The sequence below is a fragment of the Apteryx rowi genome, unplaced genomic scaffold, assembly GCF_003343035.1.
Source record: "Apteryx rowi isolate R43461 unplaced genomic scaffold, aptRow1 scaffold_794, whole genome shotgun sequence".
Classification (NCBI taxonomy): Eukaryota; Metazoa; Chordata; class Aves; order Apterygiformes; family Apterygidae; genus Apteryx; species Apteryx rowi.
This window is the reverse complement of record NW_020451087.1, coordinates 4,213-17,979: the sequence shown is the minus strand read 5'-3', so window position 1 is coordinate 17,979 and position 13,767 is coordinate 4,213. Positions and strand designations below refer to the sequence as shown.

The window sequence follows — 13,767 nt, the reverse complement described above, 5'->3', positions numbered from 1 at the left end:
AATCAGCCCCCAAATAACACTTCACTAATTAATTTTTTTTGAACTCATTCCTAGCCTGGTCTCTAAAACATGTGGAGCCATGTTTCAAAATTGAGTTGTGTTAGGGGGATATTTGCTAATTTCGTTTAGTAGCCCTAGTTCTTCTGTTTGGATAAACACTGAATAATGGTTCCCTAATTAACTTTTCCATATAGGTTTGTGGTTTTATAGACCTCTTGCATTTTCTTGCAGCTTTTTCCCTTCCAGCCTGCAGGCTCCTAGTCTATTTTGTCACTGTTCACATGGAAGCTGTTTTATGTCACCAACCTTCTTTACTCACTTTCTCTTCTCCTCCTCTAGTGCTACTATAACCTTTCTGAGATGCAAAGGGATCAGAATGACATAAACAGTCCAGCTCTGAATATATCAGGGATTTATGAGGCAGACTGAGTTTGTCTTTTCTTTGCAGGTCTTGACTTCAGTAATTCACCCTAAAGTCATTCTAGTGACTTGCAAATTGCCTTTTTGACTGCTGCTGAGCTTGGAGCTGTACCCAGAGGAACAGCAGTACTGATCCAGATTCTCCCCCTACCTGCCCAATGGGTACCAGTAATGACAATTTAGAACCCATCACTGCCTGTAAAGAGGTAGGATTGTTTTTCCCCCCCACTTAATCTGCACTAAAATTCAAAGGTGAGATGCAAATGTAATTTTATCACACAAATTATACTCAGTATTGTGAACTCATTTAGCACTTCCACGTAGGTTAGTAAAGAAACCAAACCAGACTAAAGCAATTTCGTATCATCAACAAACTGTCATCTGATGCTTTGCTTTCCCTTGGGCGGGGGGGGGGGGGGGGGAATTATTTGCACATACTCGGTAGAAACAGACTTCGGAGACCATTCGAGCTGTTAAGTGAGGCACTCCAGAGACAGCTCTGGCACTAAACAAAGGAGGAAGTTTCACCGATTTCTCTCCTGCTCAGCTCAGTCACCGAGGGGAAGGCCAACTTCTCCAGGGGCAAAGAGACAAGAAGCACACGTCAGAAAGAGATGGGGCAAGAAGAAGTTGTACGAAGAGCAAGTGAGGAGAAGCACCCCAGGGAGAAGGGAGCCAGCACAGCAGCTAGTGGAAGGAGAGGGAAGCAGAGCTGACATCAGCAGGGAGAAAACACACGAAAGGACACTAGAAAAGAGACTGGACCGAGGGGAGAAGGTACACAGGTGAAAAAAGAAAGAGATTCCAACAATAAACCAGTGGTGAGGAACGGGACTGGCTATGAAAACAGAAGGGAGGGGGGGAAAAAATGGGACACCAGCAAACCTGCAGAGGGAAAAGTGTGTTGATAGGAAGAATAGGAAATGGGATTTCCCATTAGGAAATGGCATGAAGAGCAGAAAAAGGTATGAACTAGATAGGAAAACCAAGACTGAGGCAAGGAGACTAGTGGATGGGGAAAACAGAGGACAAAGATGGAAAAGGTTGAGTTGAGGGGGAAGAGGAAGAGGAAGCAGAAGAGTGTTCAACACAGTAAACTCCCCTCCTGATGGTGGCACGAAGTCCAGTGTGCCACCACTCCTCTGGCAAATGTGCCTTCCTCCTTCCTTCTTTAAGCATCGGTCCCCAGGAGAGCAAGGTTTCTTAAGGTGGCAGTCTAATGTCCAAGTTGTGAGGAAAAGGTCAGAAAGGAGAAGAGTAAAGGAGGCATAACAGAATGGAGGCATTAAAGAAAAAAAAAAAAGGGGTATAGGGAAGAAGCTTCTATTTCCAGAACAGAAAAAACATCTATAATACATACATGTACATATAAAATATATATACATATATACACCATACCTGTCAAATTCTTTCTCCCTTACAGCATGACCTCCAGGAAGAAATCAGTCAGATTCGCGTGAAAAGGAAAGACAGGAAAAGAGAAGTGCTCAAAGAGTATGTCAAGGATGAGGGAAAGAACCTGGGACTGAAGATATGCAGTACAATTAAACTGTAGAAACAGAGAAAACAAGTGAAAGAGTGGGTGACAAATCTGCTGAAGTTGACTGCAAGATTTTATTATAAGCACTCTAGAATACAAAAGAAGAAGCAAAAGTAGTAAATATCGCTGCTGACAGACCCTGTGATGGAACAGGGAAATAATGAAGAGACACAAAAAGTGTATCAGCAGAAGAAAGGAGGAACAAGAGAAAAAAGAAGTCTAAGCAACAGAGTATGAAGGATATACAATGCTCCAAGAAATTACAAGACAGTCAAAGAAAAGAAGCTTAGAATAGGAATTAGAGAGACAGTGTTTGGCGAAGACGAGAGCAACTCTTTTAGTGAGCATGAACGTTTAACTAATACTGCCCATTGACTGAAGAGGCAAATACAAGCTCATATATACAGCTAAGAGACCAGATGCATCTTCTGCATTAAATTACAGAGGATGAACACAGCAGATTTCACAGAAAGAGAACCAGGAACCAGAGTCAGAGGAAGGATGACAGGGAAAAGATTAGAAGATGCATTCAAGTAGTCGGGTAAAGAGGATTTAAAAAAATAATAAACAAATAAATAAATAATATTTTTTGCTACTCAGACCACAAATGTTTTACAATGGTTATTGAAATAACTGAATGTAACAAGAGATTTTGCCCCAATCAGTATGTCACTACTATACAAAAGGATAACTCAGCCAAATAATCTAAGTGCAGCATGCGCTTTGTTTCCACTCATTATGACATTTTCCATAGTTAGATAAAAATCAAAACAGCATGTCCTTTATCTGAGCTTTATAAAAAGAGAGCAGGTCAAGGATTCTTCCTTTATCCTATTATTGCCAAGACAGAAAACATGTTTTTGCAATGCCCTTCCTTAAAAACACAGAATAGACCTTTTATATTTGGCAAGAAGCATGGAAAGTTCAGGCAAGGGGCCAAATATTCTGTTAAAATGCATAATGGTATAGTGTAGCTTTGCTGAGGACCCAGAAACAGTGCCCTGAGAATGTGGTCCCAACACCCTTTGTTCTTACTTAATATCCAACATCAAATTTTACTCCAAAGGTATAACAACTAATTTACATAACATCCCCTTCCCTCCCCCCTCAAAAAAACAACTCTTTAAAGGCAAGAGCAGAGTTCACTATCCCATTCTGTAAAAGATACAATAATCTCCCAGGAAGAAAAACCTAGATCCATATGTGCATTAAATACTTTAATTCATATATGAAGTTAACTTAGCATAACTTCTGTTAAAAACATGACATATTGCTAATGAGAGTTGAAGTGAGAGCGTTCTGGCACTCCTTGCTGCACGCTGCTCCTTGCCATCACAGCTCTCCTTCTTGTCATCTCTCTGGCCACTGTCACCATCTGCTTATCCAACCAAAGACATGTTACGGCCCCACCTAAGCAGCACCTAATAGTGTGTATATACCCCTATTCAGCTCCCTTTTTGCCCCCACTTCCTATGGCTCTTTCCCTATCAGAATAACTGTACCTGGATTTTGCCTCAACACATCAGATCTCAGAACAGATTTACATATCTTAGGAAAGTCTCTTACTCCACTGTGAATGTCCTTTACTCCATCACCTTCAGATTTTTACGTATTTAAATCTATAAAATAAATTAACGTGAAAGAATACTGACTTAATGGAATAAAAGGATTCAACGATCATGAGAGAGACATTACAAATGCCAAATAAAAAGGATGCATGGTACTGAAGAAAATACAATGAGAAATAGACATGTGAAAAATAACACTGATGAATGCTATTTTATAAACTGCAAATATTTTTCAAAACCCTCATTCAGAAAAAGCCATGCAAGGAAGATTCCTTCCTTTAAATTTTCCTTACTATTCATGAAATATGAATTGGATTGTATGCAACAGATTAATTAGTTTAAATACTGCCAATATTCTCACTAGTGATAATTGGTTGCTTCTTGTAAGAACATCTGTTCTGTCTTAAGAAACGAAGTAGAGAGCCTGTTACCTAGACAACACAACCCTTCTGAGTATCGCACATTATAAAAGGGTAATATCAACCTAAGCCACACTTCATATTCGTTCTCCCCACCACTCCTTTATCACTGTTGGTATGTATAACTGAACGCCATGACTTTTTAACATGATGCTCGTATTTACCAGATCAAACAAACTCAGGCCCACTTTCACATGTACTAGAAGTAACAGCTGTATTACTGCCCTTTGGCCAAACAACGGGCAATTTGAGGCTCTGTATCTGGCTGGCTTCCACCAATGTAAATGCCAAGTCGTCGAGCTGAATATGCTGCAGCTTGTTATGACTCCTCTTAGAGTGAGTCCTATCAAACTGAGAAATCTCAGCTCCATCCCCTTGAAGATGGTCCAGAAGTAGTCACCTTCATCACCACACCCCTGGATCACCCAAGATTTTCAAGCGCTATGAGGACCCATCCCGCACTGGTGCACACCAGTGCTCTCCAGTCAAAATTAAGGAGAGTAGCAGCAGATTAACCTTTGAGAGATGCCTTTTGTTGCCTGAGCAAACTCACCATGATCTTATAAATGCTGATGAAACATTAACAACAATGAAGTGCACCAGATTACAAATTCCTCTGCATACTTTAATTAGATGTATGGGATTCTTTTCCCCCTGTGTGCATGCGCGTGAGATGGAGGACCAATCAACACTGAAGCTCAAATGGTTTGTGAAACCTGAGAACCAAGTGCTTGGAAAGGAAAAGAAGAGCTCACTGGGACAGAGCAAGCAGCAAAACAAGCCACCCCTCGACTATCACCCTGAGATTCATCTCCCTCAATCTTCCTATTGGCAATGCCTTAAACTGCTTTTCTTCCTCCTTTGCCTCTTTTTCCCTTCTTCTTGGCTGCAAGGAGAGGAGCAGGAAGAGCACTGTCTATCTCAAATGTGCGTGCTGTAACCGGCCCTGGTGGGGGGAAATTTCTGTAGGAGAAACCGCACAGGGCTTTGGTCTCCCCTCCCCGCAACAGCAGTTATGCCCCAGGTATGGCCTTAAGTCTTCAGGTTAGTCAGTCAGTACAAGTCAACAGCACCAGAAAATGCCAAGCAGGAAAAGGAGAATAGGCTATTAAACCAAAACATCAGCAATCAGTCCACCACAGACCACACAAGAGAAGCGAACGCTTTAGAAGTACTTTACTAATGCAAATAGGACTGATACTTTTGGGGAAAGCTATGACAAATCATATTTCTACATACTTCCATAGTATGGGGAACAACGCAGAAGTAATTATATGAACATCTGGTAAGCAGGTAGATGACATTCTGAGCATTAACTAGAATGACCAGGGATATTAAGTGTGTGGGTTTTGTTTGTTTTGCAGATTTTGCATGTTCAGAGGGGGCTTCAGGCCACTTACTTTGGTAAAACAGAAATAGAATTGTTTAAAGGGAGAGTTACACAGCAGCACCTTATACAACAGTGTTTCCTAGGAGAAAGATAACATTGAAAATAACCAAAGTGGGATAAAAATACGGGCCTGAAAAACAGACCTGTATGTGTTAAGGAAAAACTGTGAATTCTGAAGTACTGAGGAAAAAATAAATAAAGCAAGCTTGAAAATGGTCTGGAACTGAGATGCCTAGAAGAAGGAGAAAGGAAATAACCCATCTGGCCTCAGACTGAAAATCTGTGCAATGGAAATAGCTGAAAATGATTAAAAATTTAAATTATGGTAGGAGTCCTTATTTAGATTACAAGGCTTTGAGTAAGATCAGAGAATTTCAGATGTGGGACAGTAATAATAATAAAAAAAAATTAGTAGTGGTAAAATATTTTTTTAAGCCTCAAGTATAGGAAATACCTACAGACAGAATGTAAAGCTGCAAGTATCATCCCTCCCCAAAATAGTAAGACAAACTACATAAAACCTAGGCAAGAACAAAATCACTAATACTTAAAAAAAAAAAAAGAAAAGTCAAAAAAGAAGGAACGATTATGAGTCTGAGATGCAGAGGTAGCACATTTATAGGCCCTGGTCCTCATGGGGGACCTTAACCACCCTGATAATCTGCTGGAGGGACAACATAACAGGGCACAAGCAATCCGGGAGGTTTCTGCAGGGCATTGATGACAACTTCTTAACACAGGTGATTGTGGAGCTGATGAGGGAAGGCATTCAGCTGGACTTCAGACTTACAAATAAGGAAGAACTGGTCRAAGATGTGAAAGTTAGGGGCGTCTTAGCTGCAGCATACACGAGATGGAGTTCAGGATCCTAAGAGGAGGGAGCAGGGCAAAAATTGTGATCACAACCCTGTACTTGAGGAGAATTGACTTTGTTCGGCCTTTTCAGGGACTTGCTTGTAAGAATCCCATGGAATATAGCCCTGGAGAGAAGAGGTGTCCAAGAGAGCTGACTGATAGTCAAGGATCACCTGCTCCAAGCTCAAGAATGGTCCATCCCAATGAACAGGATATCAAGTAAAGGTGCCAGGAGGCCTAGATGGGTGAACAAGGAGCTCCTGACTAAATTCAAACATAAAAAGGAAGTGTACAAGAGGTGGAAGCAGGGACAGGTGACCCAAGACAGAGACACGGTCCAAGTATGCAGGGATGGAGTTAGGAGAGCTAAAGCCTGCCTGGAGTTGATACTAGCAAGGGATGCGAAGGGCAACAAGAAAAGCTTCTATAAGTAACAAGCAGCAAAATGAAGTCTAGGGAAAACACAGGCCTGTTGCTAAATGGGGTAGGGGGTTTGGTGACAATGGACACCAAGTGCAGAGTTACCAAATGCCTTCTTCACCTCAGTCTTTACTGCTAAGACCAGCCTTCAGGAATCCCAAGCCCCTGTGACCAGAGGGGAAGTCTGAAGCAATGAATACTTACTCTTGGTGGAGGAAGACCAGGTTGGAGAACACTTCAACAAACTGGACATACGCAAGTCCGTGGACCCTGACAGGATGCACTGGCAGTGCTGAGGGACTGGTCCACGTCATTGCGAGGCCTCTCTCAATTATCTTTGAAAGGTCAAGGCAACTGGGAGACATTCCTGGAAGAAAGCAAATGTCACCTCTATTTTTAAGAAGGTGGACTAAAGGCTGGTCAGCCTCACCTCAATCCCAGGGAAGATGATGGGACAACTAATCCTGGCTACCATTTCCAGGCATGTAAAGAACAGGAAGGTGACTGGGAGTAGTCGGTATGGATTTACAAAGGAGAAATCGTGCTTAACCAACCTGATAGCCTTCTATGATGAGACAACTGGCTTGGTGGATGAAAGGAGAACAGTGGACGTTCTTTACCTTCATTTAGTAAGGTTTGACACCGTTTCCCATAACATCTTCAGAGACAAGCTGAAGTACAGGCTGGATAAGTGGAAGTGGACAGTGAGATGGACTGAAAACTGGCTGAACTGACAGGCTTAGAGGGTTGCGATCAGCAGTATGAAGTCCAGCTGGAGGCCAGGCACTACTGGTGCCCTCCAGGGGTCAGTACTGGGACCAACACTGTTCAGCTTCTTCATTAAATGACCTGGATGACAGGACTGAATGCACTCTCAGCAAGTTTGCAGACGACACAAAACTGGGAGGAGTGGCTGATACACCAGATGGTTGTGCTGCTATTCAGAGGGACCTCAACAGGCTAGAGAAATGGGGAGAGAGGAACCTCATGAAGTTCAACAAGGGGAAGTGCAGGGTCCTGCACCTGGAGAGGAACAACCTCATGCACCAGTACATCCTGGGGGATGACCAGCTCAAGAGCAACTTTGAAGAGAAGGACCTGCAGTCCTTGAACATGAGCCAGCAATGTGCCCTTGCAGCAAGGAAGGTCAACAGCCTCCTGGGCTGCATTAGGAAGAGCACTGTCAGCAGCATGAGGGAGGTGATCCTTCCCCTCTGCTCAGGGCTGGTGAGGCCACACCTGGAGTGCTGGGTCCAGTGCTGGGCTCCCCAGCATATAAGAGACATGGGTCTGCTGGAGTGAGTCCAGCGAAGGGCCACAAAAATGATGAAGGGACTGGAGCACCTCTCATATGAGGAGAGGCTGAGGAAGCTGGGACTGTTCAGGCTGGAAAAGAAAAGGCTGGGGGGGATCTTATCAGTGTCTCATCAACATATCAATCTGATGGGAAGGTGTCAAGAGGATGGGGCCTGACTCCTCTCAGTGGTACCCGGTGACAGGGCAGGAGGCAATGGGCACAAACTGAAACACAGGAAATCCCACTTGAACACAAGAAAACACTTCACTGTGTGGGTGGCTGAACACTGGAATGGGTTGCCCAGAGAGGTGGTAGAGTCTCCATCCCTGGAGATATCAAAACCCAACTGGACATGCTTCTGGGCAACCTGCTCTAGCTGACCCTGCTTGAGCATGCGGAGTGGACCAGATTATCTCCAGAGCTGCCTGCCAACCGTAACTATTCTGGGTTTCTGCTAGGTGCTAATGTAGAAAAGGATACAGTACAAGCCTTGGAGTTTGGTTAGAAAGAGGTCATTAGTCACAGTAAGAATAGTTTTGTTAAAATAGAAGCTTAGAGTCAAATCAAAATGAATCCAAGACAGAGCTAGTGGCAGGAAACCACTGTATTGCTTGTAAATGTTAAAGTGGTTTGGAGATAAAGGGAGAAGAAAGCAAGGAAAGTACTACAAAAGGCAACTGAGATAAAAAAAAGAAACTAGACTAATCTAGTAAGCAAGTGAAAATAAGGAAGAACAATGACAGTTGAGAAACAAACTCTTCAGGGGCCATGGGAAGGGATAAGTTCATTAGCACAGAAAGAAAAGGCAGAAGCTTCTTCATAACTGATTTCAAGAACTGGCAGATCTCACTATATTTCATAATTTATCTATGATCAAAATTATTCTACTGATAACCTCCTTCAAAATGCTGTTCATATATTCCAAAAATTGACTCCTTTTACCACTAGTATAACCTCTCAGGATTACCCTAACTTCAGTATCGTCAGATGGCAGCACAGGAAAAAGCTCAAGCACCCTGAGCATATATACACATACCCACGATTTAGTACATGTGCTACATACAGACAAAGGGCAGGTTTAAGGAAACATCCTGACGCTGCTAATGAGGATAACAAGGATTAGCATGATGTTCCTTCTACAAGGCAGAAGCACAGGCAGTACTGCTATTTGGCCAGTCAGACGGCAAAATGTGGCAGAGAACATAACCCTGATGCTCACCTTCCTTATCAAAATGAAAACTAAGCAGATTGTATACAGTAACAACCTCAACTGCAAATATGTGGACAGAGTCCTTCACAAAGTTATGCATTTAGTGAATATTGTACTGTTAACTACTGTTTGGAAATAGATTTAGCAAAGCAACCCTGCACCTCAAAATTCCCATGGAATAATATATCAAATCATCACAAAGATGAGAAAAATCTCAGGAAGATTCAAAGGAAGTTGTATTTAAACAAAGTAATTTTTCAACTTATCACAGACATAGACATGGAGGCTCATGAGAAAAATACAGCACTAAAACTTTCAGTGCAATGAAATTCAATAAAGGTAATGAAGTTTCAGTGTAAGGTTCCAAGACATCTTGCCTTCAATGACAAAAATGACTACAACTTACACACAAAAAAATCTGTGGAGTAACTCTGACTTACACCCAAAACTCTATCCATTTACCTATGCACAGAGTTGAACCCAATGCCAAATGAAGTAATTTTTTCATTAACATTTGATCAAGCCCTAAAGTAAGATTCCTTCCCGATGTTCTCTTCTCAATCCAGTCATCCCTGTTTTACATTCATGTATCCAGTTTAGGCATTATTAGTACCATTTTATTTCTGTCTCACAGACTAAATGGGCATACAGAATGGTAATGATGAGCCTCTACATCCAGACTATGTGGACATGTAAGAACATTGATTTTAATAACTGAAAATACTTCATTTCTATCCTGGTTAACTAGAAGCACAGTTGCAGAGGTGGCTACATAATTCAAGTTTTTAGCAATAATAAAATTAAACACAAAGAATGTAAAAAATCTGGTGTTCCTATCTTAAGAAAGTTGTTCTGCTGCTCTAACATTAAAAAAAACTTCAGTACTCTACAGATTACTAGTTTATTTATAGCACAAAGTCATTCTCATTTTACAGTGCAGGAAAGTACACTGAATGGGGCTGGAAGACAAAGAGTGCAGAATGACAAGAGCAAGAGAAACCTCAGGAACAATAAATCAGAGTGAATGGAAGCCTGCCTCAATCGTATGTACACAAATGCATGCAGCCTGACAAACAAGCAGGAGGAACTAGAGCTCTGCATGAAGTCAGAGAATTACGATGTCATTAAAAAAACTGAGACATGGTGGGATAGCTCACACAGCTGGAGCGCTGTGATGGATGGATGAAGTTCTTCAGGGAAGACAGAGAGGATGACAAGAGGGATGTTGCTCTCTATGTGAAGGAACAGCTCAAACGTATGGAGCTCTTCTATGGGACAGAGGACAGACTAGGTGACAGCTTGTGGGTCAAGATCAGAGGAGAGACCAATAAGGTCTCATATCATGGTGGAAGCGTGTTACAGACTACCTGATCAGGATGAGGAATCAGATGAAGTCTTTTCGAAACAACTTGAGGAAGTCTCTGAATCACAGACCCTGGTTCTTATGGGAGACTTTAACCTTCCTGACATCTGCAGGAAGGACAACACAGGAGAATGCAAGGAACCCAGGAGATTTCTGGCAGATATCAGGAATAACTTCTTGATAGAGGTACTGGATAGGCCAACCAGAGTGGTGCACAGCTGTCCACAAACAAGGAAGAACTGGCTGGAGATGTGACAATCAATAGCAGCCTTGGCTGTAGCAACCATGAAATAGTGGAGTTCAAGATCATGCAGGGAGTGAGGAAGGCAAGTAGAAGAGTACAGATGATGGACTTTCGGAGAACAGCCTTCAGCTTATTCAGGGAACTGGTAGATGGGATCCCATGGAAAACAGCTCTGAGGAGCAAAGGAGCTCAGGAAAGGTGGCAGATCCTTAATGGCAACCTCCTCCAAGTACAAAAACAGCCCATACTAATACTCAAAACACAAGTATCAGGAGCCTGGCTTGGTTAAGCAGATTGGCAAATCACCAATGCAAAAAAAAGCAGCATACAGGGGGTAGAAACGGGCACAGACTACCTAGGACGAATTTAGAAACATTGCCCAGACATGTAAGGACGGTGTCAGAAAAGCCAGAGCTCAACTAAATTGACACTTGTAAGGAACTCTAAGGGCAATAAGAGCTTCTGCTACTAATTAGTAGCAAAAGGCTGAACAAGGAAAACATGGGCCTGTTGCTGAATGAAGCAGGTCATTTAGTAACAGTATCTGAAGCTAGGAGGGTCCCAACTTGAAAACGATCCCATCATATGAAATCCCATGATATCACCTCTCAGTCTGAGGCACCAAGAGCAGCTGCATATAATGTTAAACTATAACAAAGAAAGGCATGTTCTAAAGCCATGTAAATTAAGATACCACTCAAACGCTTTTATAACTCCATACAGAATTAGCTGAAAACATGCATAAACTAATTTTGTCTGATTACAAGGAAAGCACAAGTGGAAAACAGAAAGGCAGCATGTAATGAAGAAGAATAAACAGAAGAGGAAGAGGACAGAAGTTCGTAAAAGAAAATAAAATTATAAAATATTCCAGCTGAAGCTATAAAACATACACAAATGTGTGTGTATAAATACATATATATACATACACATAAGCTTGCAGGGAGTATTTAAGTTTGTGGAATAAGTATTTAAAACTCTTTCTCTTGCATTATCTGCAACTCTGTTCTTTAACGTGGCAGTAGCCATCCTAGTGATAAAGCAGCCATTTGCTTTCAGCACATTGCTGCCTACAGCTTAAGCTAAGAGGCTTGGATCAGCTTTTTCTGTTCATTTTGTTGAAGGCACTGGCAGTTGGCATTGCATTTGTGTGCTTTTGAAAGTATTCAGGATCTGTAGCCTATAGCAAATTCAGAATGAAGACAACAGAGCCTGACTGGCACTGAACACCCATTTTCCCCCACTCGACTTCATTGGGAGTTTGGATTATATCCTACGGGATGCCAAGTACCAAATTCCTAAAGAAGCTTCTTTGGCTCAAACTGTTTGTGTGAGAATGGGGTGGGGGGAAGGCTTCTTCTGTTTATTTTTTTTTACTCCTTAACATACTCGCTGTGGATTTGTTTCCTGCTTTGAGCCCAGACACTTCTTCAAAAAAATGAGATTAAATTCTGTATGAAAAAATAAAGAGAAAGCTTTGAGTACTGCAGATAGAAAGCAGTAGTGTGCTAAAAGCAGTGCTCCTCTTTCTCTCTTTCCCCTTCACATGCTATTTTTTTATTGAATTGCTGAAGGAAGTGGTTGAAGTTTAAACAATGGAGCAGAGTAACTTCTTCAAATGATGCTCCGTTTTTGTCATAATTACATGACAAAAAAATATACATACTTCAGGCTTGTGAAACTGCTATTTTCATAAATGTTACAGTGCATTTATGCACTGATGAGAAAAAAATCAACATAATTGGTTAAAAATGAAAATGTGGTTTTATTCAACAGATCTATTACATGTGTACTTTTTCATTTTCTTAAGCTAATTTTTATTTCAAAAAGACAAAACATGCCCGCAGAACCCTTCTGAAGAATAACCAAGATGGGAATTTAGGTATTCCCCTTTACAAAACAGTATTTAAATTACACAGATTATACAAGATTAGATCATGTAACTCAGAGAGCTCTTATTCTTCCTATGGCATGCAAAACATGAGTTGTCATGTAGCTGAACCAAAAACCTCCTTCCAGCTGATTCATACTTATAAAATTGCAATGCACAGACACTTCTAGCTAACACATGTCCTAACTCTCTGATAAAAATCCTTTTTTTTTTTTTTTAAACTTATTTCACTACCTTCAGCTACTGAAAGGGGAGGGGACGTTCAAATTTTCCACAAACACAAATCTAAACCTTTTCTAATTAGGTAGTAAAGAATTTATGGAGAGATTTTGTATTGCCAAATATCCTACATATTTATATTATCTTGGCAAGGGGAAAGAAATTTTGACATTCAAAAGGAATCTCGTGTGACAAATGCAGTCACAGACACCCAGACTTTTTAAAACTTTGTTTTACCTAACCTTGTCTTAAAAAAAAAAAAAAAGTTGGGAACCAAGATTAGAAACCTATTTTCTACATAACAGTAAAAATGGCAAACTGCTGTGATATCCAAGGTCAAGAAAAGGGACCATCCCTATAGGCAATGCAAAGGACTTGCATCTGTTATGTAACACTATGTAACTGCAGCTGATAAAAGTCACATAGCATCACAGGACTTCGAAGTGATTTATTACTATTGAAAAGCTCCATAATTCCTGTACCACTAATCTCTTTCACTTTCTTAAGAGATACAGAGACAGCAAGAAGCGGCGCTGCCCCTTGGACGCCCTGGGCCGTGCTGCCAGGAGCATGGCCACGGGGCAGCCGGCAAGGACACGGAGCGCTCCCGGACGGAGTCGGCACGGCCGGCCGRACCTCCCTGGCGCAGCCACGGCCCCACAGCACCGGCGCCCTGCTAGCCCGGGGTGGGGAAGACGCAGCCCCAGAGAGCTGCTAACATGCAAGGGAAGGGCCACAGGGAGGCCGAAAGGAAAAGCACCTAAACGGAGCAGGACAGCCTTGCTTGAGGGAGATGACAAACACAAAAAGGTTGGCAAACCTATCCTTTGGCCAGTAATGCTTCCAAAACCTTGCCCACCCTCAGAAACTGAGGATGCCAAAATATTCGTACCCTCTAGCACTTTGTAGCACACACAGCGTCAATAGGCAA

The 13,767-nt window shown here is 41.8% G+C and overlaps 1 protein-coding gene across 1 annotated transcript in view; it reads right to left on the bottom strand.

Annotated features, from left to right (window-relative positions):
* Positions 1-6,937, bottom strand: part of LOC112977041 (cyclin-dependent kinase 19) — a 103,991-nt gene extending 97,054 nt beyond the window's left edge. Inside the window, exon 1 of the mRNA XM_026088901.1 lies at positions 6,817-6,937. The gene's annotated coding sequence lies outside the window, so the exon portion shown is untranslated. The remainder of the gene's footprint in view (positions 1-6,816) is intronic.
* Positions 6,938-13,767: the final 6,830 nt, after the last annotated feature.